Below are 14,502 nucleotides of genomic sequence, written 5' to 3' on the forward strand. Positions count from 1 at the left end.
TATATTTACTTATCCAAATTACATTACTCAAAAAGTGACACTGGTGTAAGATTAGGAACCCTCATCCTCAATTGATTAACACGTATTACAACTTTTCAAATTAGCTTCTAGAGTTCTGTGTTGAGAGAATGGAAGTCTATATCCTATCTCAGAAAACAGTGCAGTGTGATCTCCAGTAACAGGGCCACCATAGCAAGGAAAGGACAATAGCACAGTATGTGTCTACCCCTTCTCTAGAACTTTCTCTGACTTCCTCATGCAGAACACCCATTACCTCCCAGCAACTGCACATGCCCATACTTTCAGAACATTCTGAATGACTCAATTCTAGTCATGTCCTCTGGAGTTCAAACAGATAAAATAAGAAAGTGACTTCCTCATTACCATTACCTCCCAGCAACTGCACATGCCCATACTTCCAGAACATTCTGAATGACTCAATTCTAGTCATGTCCTCTGGAGTTCAAACAGATAAAATAAGAACATACCTACTTCTCTTGGATGTGTTCCGATTTACCTTGGACCTTGCATTAATCAATCAATTCAATTTATTAAGTAAATTCTCTTCCAGATTTTGTGCACTTAGAGACTGCACGTGTACTAGGGCTTTCCACATTGAGCTAACCCTTTTATCTAACTCAATAAGCAATATAGGTATACTCATATGGTGTAAGGATTAGTAGGGAAGTCTTATTAGGTAGCACACAGTTTTCTGTAAACCATATGTCAGTAGGCTTAAACATAAAAATGTTATTTTTATTGATTTGTACTGTAATTGTTACAAAATCAAGTTATAGTGCACATAAAGCAATAGTAATTCATGCGCTAGGTGTATGTCATAAATCATGAGTGGGACTCATTTAATAAGCAAAGGCTTTGGCCAACTGTTGGGCTAAGACACAGAGTTGCAAAGAAAAGCTTTTCGTAAAATCTCTGTAGCTGAAAATGTAAGCACCATCTTTTCTGTGGGCATGAAATAGAAAGGATTAATTCTAATCTTGTGTATTGGTATGTTTTCCTAACCACCCCTACAAATGCAATGTCCATTTCGAAGGAAAAGGCTGTAGGGTGTGAAAATGAAGGGACAGCTCTGATAAAGCAGATTTGTGTTCATATTGCTCCTATGGCTTGAGTTTGATATCTCATAGGCATTTGTATTAATGTGAAGGCTTCTCGAAGAATGTATTTTCTTTTAGCAGTAATCATGCCTTGGATAAACCTTATTGGCTATGATACTGTCACTGCTCAAAGTTTAAGAATATATTTTCTTGTTGGATTTTTTTAAATTGTTAATTAAAATGGAATAGCTCTGCCATGTTTTTCTTATAAAATTTTGTTCTAGTGAATATGTAGACTAAAGTAAGCTTTCCATGATTAAAATCATTTTATTTCAACATATTTTCTTATGTGAAGAACAGAACTAAATTCTTGGATATTAGAGGACCTAAAAATTATCATTTTAAAAACAAATGTATTCTTTACATGGAGTAACTCTTTGTCAGTTTGTTTCTGCTTACTCATCTTAAAACTGCATTCATTTCTGAAAATGCTGAGTGTAGGCAATAAACACATATTGGGTTCATGGCTCAGAGTTGTTTGTTGGTCCTTTTAATTTTTTTTCTTATTTGGGGGGAGAAGAGAGTGGGCGCAGATTCTCATGATGTCTCTCAAGCTCATTTGGACTTCTTTCTCAAGTGATCTTCCTGCCTCATCTTCCCGAGTACCTGGAAATACAGGTATATATTGCTGCACCCCACTTAACTTTTTCGTTTTCATAATGTTTATTTTTTTCAATGCTTGGCAAGTGCTCTTCCACTGGACTGAGCTACAAGGTATGACTAAATGATAATGTAAATGCTACTGCTGAGTGATATCCAAAAGAAATGCAGAAATCTCCAGTGGGAAGAAAGAAAAGCAGCAGTTCAGGCTTTGGTAACTGTGTTGCAAATTGCAACTTGTTTGATACAGTCAATGGGTTCTGAGCTAAGTTTTAGGAAAGGTGTATGTTAAAGTATGCTGTGAAAATTTATTCTCAACAACATAGTGAGATGAATTTTGTCAGTAATATTGTAGTTGTGAAATTGTGCTCCTCAGATTCCATCTTCTGAAGAAATGCCAGGGCAGGAGACGAATTTTGGGTCTGTGCATCACCCTCAGACCAAGCATCAGGTTTCTTAATGGCTATCACTCAGTTTTCTTAGGGAAAAGAAAATATCAGTCAAGATCCACAGTATCAAGGTGATGTTGCATGTATTTTATTGATCTCGATGGAGTTTGTACCCAGGAAAACTATTTAAAGCAGCCAAAGAAGTGGAAAAACTATTTTACCTCTATGAAGACAATGATCCATGGTACACACCACTTTTATTTTGTCAAATAAAAACACTAACATGTATCTTCATCTACCCATTCATCAGATTTGGCACTGTGTAGTATCTGACTCTCACCTCAGCACAAAATTATTATGAAAGGTAAACGTTTTAAGTGAATTCAGGATATCAAGGCATCCACAATGGTACAAAGATGTGAAAGAGGACTTCCTTAAGTGCTTTAGAAAGTAGCAGGAACGATGAGATAAGTGTGTTCAAAGAAAGGAAGAATATTTTTAGGGTGATCAATGACACTGTCTTTCCTGCAATAAATGTTTAAGAATGGAAACATTCATCATATATTTTGATCATATTTCGCATGTCCCCAGCCTGCCTTAGCATAGTACTTTCATATAATTGCTCTTGATTTGAATTAGTAGTATTTTATTTGATTTTACTCAACATAAAGGGCTAATAATAAGCACTTATGAATAGCAATAACAGGGAGAATCTTATTAATGTGATAATTTGAATTTGAAATCCTCCTATACAAAAAGGCAGTAAAGAAAAATAGAAACCTTAAGTATAAGTAACAAATAATTTTTGAAGAAAAGTAACTGTCCTATGGAGAGGAAAGGACAAAACAGTGCATAATCACATGGCAGAAGAGGAATGGAAAGTGAAGACTCATTTGTCATAAACTGGTCCAGGAAGGCGCCTCACGTAACAGAAGGAGAGAAGTGGGCAGGCAGCTCACTAAGATTCTTTTATGAGGGCATTAACTTAGGATCTCACGGCTTAGTCAACCCGCACAATTATTCAAACCATGTGGCCCCGTGATATTTGTGTCATTCTCAGATTCAATACACATTCATTCTATTCCCATAGATCCAAAAGTCTTCACTCATTGCAGCATGAGCTTTAAAGTCTGTGTCCAATGTCCCATCTAAAAGTGTAAATAGGTATGACTCATCATATATACATCCTGGACGAGTCATCAAGGGATGACTCATCATGAAGCCTATTTCCCACTGGCTATGAGCTTATGAAATCAAACAAATTATGTGCTTCCAAAATTGAATCTTAGGAAAAGTGTAACATAGACATTCACATTGAACTGGGAAAAGTAGGAAAGAGTCCTTAAGTAAAGAAAGTAACATTAACTCTTGGGGCTTGAGAATAATGCATGACTCTATGTCCTGCTTTCAGTACACACTGGGGCTAGAGTTGCCCCTAATACCCCTAATAATAATAGACAAAGTTTTTTTCTGGGTCTAACCTGTACAGCAGCTCTCATAGTTTTGAGTTGAGTGCCAGCCACCCTCCCAGGCTGGCACTGAATTACGGTGGCCCTAGTTATTAGGTCTCAGGACTGGTCCTATCGTCAAGGCTGCCCTGGACCTTGCCCTAGAGATCGTCTGTTGGTAATACTACTTCTAGGGTAATGATTTGCCTAAGCTCCAAGGCCTTACAAATAATCCTTTGAAACCTAATTAGAAGAAGCTATGGCTCCACAGCTCTTGCACTCTGCATAAATAGAGAGAGTTGACATAGGAACACTTCCAATTTTAGTGATTTTTAGCTTCCAATATGGTGCCCCAGGTCAAATAAGCCATAGCCAGAGGTTTCGACAAGCACAGTACCCAAATTGAGGAAGAAGTGTTAGATAATGGACCCCGAAACCCCATGGTTGCCCTGCACACTTCCCTGGAAACCATTCTAAAATGAAGGACCCATTAGATTGAGCCTATGATAAGGATGGAATCCTTTTTTATCATACATTCCATTTTGATTTATTTCTCACTTGACGCATTTTACAATATGCAGTCAAGAGAACCCCGGCAACATGTTCATCAGTTTGATTGGAGATTTCTTCTGCTAAATATCTAATTTCATTGCTCAGTATTTCACTTCCAGAAAGTTCTAGGACACAGATACAATTCAGCCATATTAGCTGGCACTTTAACAAATGAATGACCCTTTTTCCCAGTAGCCAATCTGCATTCCTTCTTTGCAACTGAGAACTTATCAGAATAAACTTCACTGTCTCTATTTCCCTTGATATTCTGATTACAACCACTTAAATAATCTTTAAAAAGAGGAGCCTTTCTCTTCCACTTTCCTCTAGTTCCGAGCTCTCATCTTTGTTATCTAGCTTCCACTCTACTGACCGATTCAAAAGTCGATGTGAAGTTTTAAGGTAGTATTTGTTACAGCAGCATCCCACTTCTTGGTGCCAATTTGTGTCTCAATCAGTGTAGGCGGTTCAAACAAAATATCATAGACTGAGTAATTCTTCAGGCACAGAAACTTCAGATCAAGATACTGACAGATTCCATGTCTCCCATAAACTTGCTGTCTACATTCAAAAAAGTGTCTCCCCACATGCTCTGGAGGCAATGCAAGGAAGCTGACTTTACATGGCAGAAGGGAAGGAAGAGAGGACACTGCTCTCCACTCTGAAGCCTCTTTCATAAGAGCATTAATTCCATCCATAAGGGTAGATCCCAAAAGCCTAATCCCATTCCAAGGACCTCACTTGATACAATCACCTTCGCAGGTAAATTTTGTCATCTGGTTTTGGAGGAACACATGCACTGAAACAGTATCAGCGATCAGAAATGTAGATAAAATTAAAACTTAGCCTGTACTTTCCACTAAGAGCTGTAGAAGAAGAATTCCAAGTACAAAAATGAAGAGGGCTAGCTATCTCTCAGCATGAAACAAACGAAGGAATGAGAAAATGAGGCTGTAAGAGAAGGAGAATGAGAATAAATTAAGTGAGATGTGCACTATGAAAGAAGTGGTAAGAACAAGGGGCTTCCACGTAGAGACTGTCAGCAGAGAAGGCAGCTTGGATGGTCAGCGAGGAAATCGTTGGAGTACTGTCAACAAAAGTTCCGCAACAAAGGGGACCTGAGTATGAGACGGGTACATTCAGTTAAAGAAGTACATTACAAGCACTTCCACAAGGTTATTTTTTGGAAGGCAAGAAAAAACTAGAAAAACTTTTTTAAAAACTCAGAAAAAAAACTTCTATCTTTAATAAAATTGGTAATTGCTATAATCTCAAACAAAAAATTATGAAAAATAGCTGCTGAGTAGAAAGAAGGCTTAGATTAGGCAGCATGTATGATGAGCAGGCACTTGTAATTCCAATAGCCTGGAAACTCTGCCAAGGAAGGTGACAGTCGGCACACTGAAGAACAGCTTACCCACAGTAGTCATTATGAAAAACTGGATAGACAGGGAAGCAATGTATCAATTCTGTTTTACTCTGAATATTTCAAGAAACAACATTAGAGGATAAGCTACATACGTTAGCCATTATTGTGAGACATTGCAATTGTGGTCATGGAATAAAATGCATGAGCAATTTGCTTTACACACATTGATCAGAGTCACCTAGGTCATCTAAATATATAAAGTCATGTCAGCTGGTGCTAATCTTTTTATTATTTATTTATTTATTTATTTGGTACCAGGGGTTGAACTTAGGACCTTGCACTTGTGAGGCAGATGGTAGAACCACTGAACTAAGTCCCCAGCCCAGCTGGAACTAACCTTGACCCACGTAGATTTCCTCCATAGACTAACAAAAAGGGCTAGGGCATCTTGGGTGAATAAATCTGTCACAGCTCGTGGATGTCTCATTCATTAATCTGAATAACAACAATTTTGCCTCTCTCAGAACAAAATCAATCACTTAAATAAAATACTGAAAGAAGTATTATAAAAAAGACAAAAAATGTTTGGCTGGAATATTGAGGTCTTAAGACCTCAAAGTTAAGATTAATACTGCTGTGGTAGTGAGAATGTGCCAGACACTGAATCTGTCAGTATCTTAAACTTCTATGCCTGAAGAATTACTCAGTCTATGATACTTTGTTCTCACTGCCTTCGGATTAATAATTGGGAGGCTGAGGCAGGAAAACCACAACTTCGAGGCCAGTCTGGGCTACGTAGTGAGACCAAATCACAAAAGAACAAAAACCCCAAGTAACAAAGAAACAAAACTAATGCTGAAGTTATTGAAGGAGGACAATCAAGATGGAAAAAAAAAAAAAAGTTCAACCAGAAAGAACAGCATACAAGGAAAATCACTGAGGTAAGTGACGAGCTTGAGGCCAAATTCTCACACAGAATTTATTAGGGTTGCCTCCATCCACACATAAGCACCCAAAATATTATCCTTGAGCTCCTCACATACCGTGCCCTATGAAACCCTGTTTATGTGTCATGTCAAGAACTTTATCTTTTCCAGATAACACTTATAAAGGCCCTTTGGTACCATTTAACTTTTTTTTTTCATTTTCATTTTAAAAAATTAATCTTTTGCTGGCCAGGATAGCATAAGACTTTTAACCTTGACTATCTGAGAGCCTAAGGCAGGAAAAGTGAAAATTTGAGCTCATCCTGGGCAATTATTAACGTAGTGAAACCTGTATCAAGGTTTGTGGGGGCGTATCTCTCAGTGCTAAAGCCCTGGATTTAATCCACAGCATCTGCCCTCATAAAAAAGAGGAACAGATAAGAAAAAGGAAACAATTCATCATGCATGTGCTTATGTTTTCTTGAATATAATGTTTGCAATCTGCATTAGTGCGCTTTCATTAGTTTAAACTTTAAAGTATCCTGCAAAACTACTTTCCAGTATTATTAAAACATTAACCTCTATTGCATGCATTCTGTGTCACAACAGTGAGTTCAAAGGTCTATTCTTTCAAGCACAGTAAAGATACAGAGGCCTCATACTAGCTAGTAATTGCTTAAACAAGCATAAAAAAGAAAGAAAATAAAAGTTATAAATACTGCTACTGGAAGTAAGTTTTAAGAAAATTGCATCAGGAATGTAGGTAACCACTCGGGTAATAATCACCTGTTTATCCACAACTTACTATTTACTAAGAGTTGAAGAAATTGTATTACTGAAATAAAGTAAGACAGGCATAAACTGAAAAAGTTTAATAAATGGATTGATGCAATGGGGAAAAGAAAGAACTAGAATAAACAGGAGAGGCTGTTAGAACACAGTAAGTTCACCAGAAGTGAAATGCAGAGTACTCCTTTACTTCCCTAGCAGCCCAAGAAAAGAGTGGCACGATTTTTCATATTTTACCAAGCACTAAGGTTTAAGAGATTATTCGCCGATGGCTCTTATTTAAAAAGTCCTATTTTGAGGGAGGATGCATATAAAAGTAAATTCCATGCCTTCGTTTCTTGTCAAACTCCCGCAATTCACACCAGATTAGTAAACCAAACTGAAGTTTTACACGAGCCAAATTTATTGAAAGTCAAACTAATGGGGTTTAAATTTGCAGCTGTGTAAAATATAATGTTCTTGAAAAGTCATGCAGGTTTCAAACCATTTCACCATAATTCTTTAACTTCCAGTGTGGCAGTCAGGGTAGAACGTCAACTTGACTGGCTTAAGAAAACTCCCAAAAGATTGGTAGAGGACACTTCTCAGTGTATCTTGGAAGCATATCTGGAGGTCTAGGTCTGGAATCTTCCTATTTCCTCTCTGGCATGTTGTCTGCTTCCCAGCTACAATGAAACAAATATCTTTGCTGTGTCATATCTTTATACTATGATATTTTGACGTGGAGCCAGTCAACTATGGACTGAATCCTCAGAACTAATGAGTTAAATTAAACATGCCCTCTATTAAAATTAGGATGTCACATATTATGTTGCCATAATTTAAAAACAGACTAAAACAGAAAATTGGTACCAAGAATGAGGTTGTTTTTGTGCCTGTACCTAACTATTTGTTTTAGAAGCCTTCAGAACTAGTTTGTGGAAAGAGTTTGGAAAGGCTTGAAGATAAGAGCTAAAGAATGTAAAAGAAACTGATTACTGTTTCTGGTCAGAGTTCAGAAGACAAGCATGCTGACAGGAATACAGACAGAGAAGGCTAGGCTTACTTAGGAAGTTTCAAATGGAAACAATACTCTATTGGCAATTTGACTGGAAATCATGTGTACTACATTTTGGCAGAAAATTTATCTACATTTTACCTAGGTTCTAAGACCTTAAAGGAGACTGAGATTAATGATGGTGGGCTAATTAATCTGTCAGGGGAAATTGCAAAGCACCCCAACAGGTTGTGGGATATTGCTGACAGCTTTTAGCCAAATTATACTGAAAGTTTGGGGCAGAAACCCAAAATACAAATAAAGAACAACATAAAATATGCATAATAGGAAATATAGAGATAGGTCTTTTGAAAAATGCAAAATAGGAGGGAACCAAGAAATGGAGAGAGGGAGGGGAAAAGACTACTAACTGAATTAAAATTTATTTTATATCTGTAACAACTTATAACGAATGTAATCATTATGTAATATAAAAATACACTAACAAAATGAAAACAATTTTAAAAGTAAAGCAGAAAAACTTTAAAAATGTAATTTTTGGTCTAGAAATAGCAATGTTTCTAGTTGAAATTAGAAGATTTGTGATTTCTGAAGAGATTACAAATTAGTGCTTCATATAGGAACAAGAAGAAAAATACTTTGAACATAACTCAGAACCAGCAAATGCCCTCCCTCATCACAAGCTGAAGGGTGTAAAAACATAATTATTGCATGTGAGAACTAAGCTCTTGGGACCCCTGCTTTAGGAGGTCCTCCTACACAGCTTGTTCCCCAGAATTCATTTCACCTTGCTCAGCCACACTGATAGGCCACTGCAGCTATGGTTGAAGAGGGCCTGGCTACTGCTTCTGATGACAGCAGGTCGCGGTAACATCTCCATGATGTTAGTTTTACTTCCATTTGGAATGTAAGCATTGATTGGGCTGCCAGAAAAACTCCTACTCAGATTTGATAGTAATGTCTGAGAGACTGGGTAAGGAACTTCTGAGAAGCTGGTACATGAAGCTATAGGAATGAAGGCAAAGTTGTAAATACTCCAGGAATTCAGAAATGCTAGAAATGTGGGACACCTGCTGAGGAAAGCTGTCATGAGGAGAACCAGCCCGAAAGAGAGGCCACGTAGTCTGCAAATGGCAAAGCCACAGGTGTGAGGACACATAAGCCCTTTAGAACTCACACTTTACCATTATGTTCCCCAACTGTCAGACATGGAATTACAGTGCTTAATTTTTGTCTTGCTAGTCCTCTGTCTTGCTTTGGTTCATTTCTTTTCTAAATTTCTATTACTTCCTTTCAGGGTGGGAATATTTACCCTGTGACATTGTACCTTGGGATTATAGAATTTGATTTTTATTTTTATAGAGGTTCACGAATAAGAGTTTGCCTTGATATATGGAGTTTTGCAAAATAATGGAATCATTCAGACATTGAGGAAAGGATTGAGGAAACGTTCTAGCTGTGCACAGCACATTACATTACACAAAACTGTAAACTTGCTATTGTCTTTATTTGAAGACTCAGTATAGTTTAAAAAGATGTGTTGACAAGGGATGGCACATCTATTTAATTGATTTTGAAATACACAGAGGGGACTATTGGACCATTCTTCTGGATGTGTCTGAGTGGGTCATGGAAGCCTGGAAGACGCTGGACACATCCATAATGGGTACTTTAAATGAATTTATTAGTGACACTAGAAATCACTTGGCCGGACAAACACAGGCAGTTATGTCCAATGACAGAAAAAGATCTTGAAGGGATATTTGTAGACATCTACCTTTCCCTATCTTTCTTTACAGTAATTTTTAATATTAAAAGGAATGTATGAGATGCAAGCCGTTAAGGTAAGAAGGGAACTTCATCGTTTTATTGTAGAAACAAACCCTAGCATACAAATGCTTTTTCTTCACGTGAAGACAATTTGAAATGTGAGTTCTCATTTTTCAAGGGGTCATAATTAAAGCAATGATATTGAAATATAGTCAATGACATCAACAAAATTTAAGCTACTGTATGTTTTCTGTGATTTATAGGAACCTCAGAGAACACATAGTTATCAAAAGGGTGATAATAGATGTAACAATATTAATTTGTGAAAAGATGTCATCAAATAAATAATAGAGGTAACTACTAGACAATGATTTGTTTGAAAGCAAAATCCTGCTCTGCATAAAATATAAATATAAAATATTTTATGGAAATGTATCAATTCATTTATGTTCTACGTATTCAAATATTATATCTGTCAAGCAGGGGTAGCAAAGTAAAACAGAGGTAGCTATGTTAAAGACATTTGCTTATTGAAAAATAAATTTAGAAACTACAGCTCTGTTTGCTATTTGAATACAGAGGAAATAAATTACTTTATTCATTCCAGTTTTATATAAAAATAAAATATTTGGGCAAATTAACACATAGACGCACGTAACTACTAAAGTATAGATTGTGTTAAATGATTTTGTAACTTTGATAATAGAAGTTCTGATCTATAGAAGTGAATTATCATAGGAAGAAGAGAATTGTTACAGGAATTTTAATTTCTGAATGAATTTAAATGGCTAACTCACAAAACATTAGTTGTTTGTAATAAGCATTTATATTTTCTTCTGAAAAATTGAAGCAACTACATGTAGAATATTTAAAAGTCCCTGCACACTACTAGTAAATATTTCTAATACCTAAAATACATCTCTCACAGAAAGGAAAGAACAGATGGTCATCAGATGGCCCTGTGATTTATTAGTCTATAAATTTTCTTTGTTTTCCCTGTACAGAAGGGAAGCAGAGGAAACAGAGAGAAGCGGTAAACGAGGGACAGAAAGTGAAAGAGGTGGGAACACAAGAGGCATGGGAGGAATGGAGAGAGGAGTAGAGAAAGGAAGAAAGAGAGAAAGGCAAGGAGGGAAGGTGGGCGAAGAAGGAATAGAAAGAAGGAGGCAGCGCAAAGGAGAGGAGAGAGGGAAGGGAGGAACATAAGGCAAGAGGGGGCGAAGGAGAGGGGAGCAGGCAGAGCGCGGGGAGGTGAGGCAGATGCACTGCATTCAAACAAGAGGCATGGGAGGAATGGAGAGAGGAGTAGAGAAAGGAAGAAAGAGAGAAAGGCAAGGGAAGGTGGGCGAAGAAGGAATAGAAAGAAGGAGGCAGCACAAAGGAGAGGAGAGAGGGAAGGGAGGAACATAAGGGAAGAGGGGGCGAAGGAGAGGGGAGCAGGCAGAGCGCGGGGAGGTGAGGCAGATGCACTGCATTCTTCGTATGACCTGTCTTCCGCTTCCATGGGTTCTACAAAGCACAGAAAATAGTTCAGAAAAAATTGCTTCTCTACAGATTTTCTTGTTTTGTCATTTTCCCATAACTAATATTGTACAACTACACATAGCAGTTACGTTGCCCTGGGTATATAAATAATCTAGAAGTGACCTAAAGCATATGGAGTGTCTGTATAGGCTGTATGCAGTAACTGTGTCATTTTATATAATACAACACTTGAGTATCCATGGATTTTAGTACCTGTGGGGCACAGGAACCAGTCCTCTGTGGGTACAGAGCGAAAGCTGTATCGCGCTTCCCCAAATGGAGAAGATTGCGCATTGCTTGGCGTCAGAAAAGAAGCTGCTTGAGGGGACTTTCCTGACCCAGTATTTGACAAAGCTCCTGCTATGACACATGGGTTATCACCGGAGGAAGGCAAAAAGCACTCGGGATGTACAGAGCAGGGTGGGGAAACAAGGGGAAAGAAAAGAGACAGAAGGCAGGGAAGAAAAAAGCAAAAAGCCACCTGACCCATCTTAGACAGCAGAGTGCTGTGTAAATGACACGGACTTTGCCTTGTAGAAGAGGGTGGGAGGGTCCTAGAACTCATTAAATTCTCCTCTGGGGAGGTGAGAAGTGAAGTCGTGAGAAAGGTTTTATTTTACTGGAGGAAACTAGTCATGGGAAATGTCTTACATACTTAAATTCGAGCTTCAGTTTTGTTTTGTTTTTAAATCAGTCCTTCCCCAAGTTGTCCCACAAGTTGAGACTGGCAACAGCTGCTCTCTCTGTGTCATCACCCATTTGAACACAGTTCCATTCATGTGGGTAACAGATCCCTGAATTCTTATCAAACAGAAATATGTTGCACCAAGTGTAACGTGGCTCATCATCCAGAGGAAATGTAGGGTTCATAGTTCAAACAGAACGTTCCTTCCATGCCTAATGATCAGTCTTAATGAAAGGAAATAAATCTGTTTTTACTCATTACTTTTATCGGTACATTTAAGTGACACAATACGGTGATACTAACCATTGGGAATTTGTACCTTTACATGATACTTTTGGTTCTTCTGTTTTTCCGCATTCCCCTGCCCTCCCTTCTAACCCTCCACCTCTCCCTATCTGCAAAGTCTTTGTTTCCATTGTTTTTTCTCATGTGTATTCCTTTCCCTTCCTTCCGCAACACCTCCCACTTCCCCTTCCCTTTCAGACCTTTTTTCCCCTATTTCACATTATCTATTATGCATTTTGATTCTCATTTACCCCTTCATTTCCTCACACCAAAGAAACTGTTCAATATTTATGTGTATCCTATTTATTTCACTTAAGAGTGGGGCCTCAATGTGCATCCATTTAGCTATAAATGTCTCTTGTTTCTCATTCTTTATGGCTGAGTAGTACTCCATTTCATAGAAAAAACATATCATATTTATCCAGTGCTATGATTCTTTTAATTCTTTTTGGAAGATGCCCAGTAGGGAAATAGCTGAGTCAAGTGTGACCACTAATTCTAGTTTTTGTGAGGTATCTCCATACTGATTTCTACAGTGGTTGCACCAGTGTGCACTCCACCCAACCATGGAGAAGGGTTCCTTTCTCCCCACAACCCAGCCAGCATTTGTTCTTGGTTGAATTCTTGGTAGTGGCCATTCTTTCTGTGGTGAGGTGGAATCTCAGTGTTGTTTTCATCTGCATCTCTAGAATGACCAGTGATATTGAACATTTTTTCATATGTTTATTTGCTGCTTCTAATTCTACATCTAAGAAATGTCTGTTCATTTCAGATGAACATTTTTGAATTGGGTCTTTAAATTTGGGGGTCTGATTTCTTAAACTCATTTATGTATTCTAGATAGAAGACTCTTTTCTGAGGAACAGCTGCTAAAACTTATTTCCCACAGTGTGGGTTGTCTCTTAGCTCTCTTGGTGGTTTCTCTTGCATTGCAGAAGCTATTTAATATGATGAAACCCCAGTTGTTGATTTTTTGTGCTAGTTCCCATATTACTGATCATAAAGTCTTTTCCTACACCAATGTTTTCAAGATTCTACCTAACTTATCTTCCAACAAGTTAAGTGTTTCTGTTTTAATATTTAGATCTTTCATCCACTTTGATTTAGGTTTAGTGCATTGTGAGAGAAGTAGGTCTATTTTTAATGTTTGGCAGGTTGAAATCCAGTTTTCCAGGTCCATTTATTAAAGAGGCTATCTTTCCTCAGGTGAGGATGTTTGGTATCTTTGTCAAAGATAAGGTGGCTTAGTATATTTGGAATTATTTCTTTGCCTTCAAATCTGTTCCATTCATCCTTATATCTGTTTCTTTGCCAGTACTATGCTGTTTTTATCACAGTGACTTACAGTATAGTTTCAAGTTGGGAGTGTGATACCCCCATCCTATCTCTGTTGCCTAGAATTGGTTTTATTATTCTAGGACTCTTCTTGTTCCAAATGATTTTTGGATTGTTTTCTCTAGTTCTGTGAAATATACTGTTGGGATTTTGATTGGAGTTGCATTCAATCTATATAGCAGTTTAGGAAATACGGCCCTTTTCACTATATTGGTTCTTCCTAATCAGGAACAAGGGATATATTTCTATTTTCTTACATCCTCTTCAGTCTCCTTTCCCAGAATGCTGTAGTATTTAGGGTAGAGGTCTTTCACTTCTTTCATTAGATAGATTCCTAGATATTTAATTTTTGTGGATGCTATTGTGAAAAGAATTTTCCCCCAATTTCTCCTTCAGTGAGTCTGTTACTGGTGTAAAAGAAGACTATTGATTTTTCAGTGTTGACCTTGTATCCAGCTACTCTACTGAATCTGGCAATTAAGTCTAGAAGTCTTTTGGTGGAGTTTTTGTGGTATTCTATGTAGTGTATCATGTATCAGCAAATAATGATATTTTAACTTCTTCCTTTCCTATCTTTATTCCTTTTACTTCTTTCTCTTGTCTACTTGCTGTGGCTAATGTGAAAGGAAATAAATCTTTAAAAAAATAGAAATTAACCAATTCCATAGATATTTACTCTGTTCCATTCCTACACAATTTCTTCTAAGGATAAAAT

The sequence above is a fragment of the Fukomys damarensis genome, unplaced genomic scaffold, assembly GCF_012274545.1.
Source record: "Fukomys damarensis isolate Sample0158 unplaced genomic scaffold, DMR_v1.0_HiC HiC_scaffold_29, whole genome shotgun sequence".
Taxonomy (NCBI): domain Eukaryota; kingdom Metazoa; phylum Chordata; class Mammalia; order Rodentia; family Bathyergidae; genus Fukomys; species Fukomys damarensis.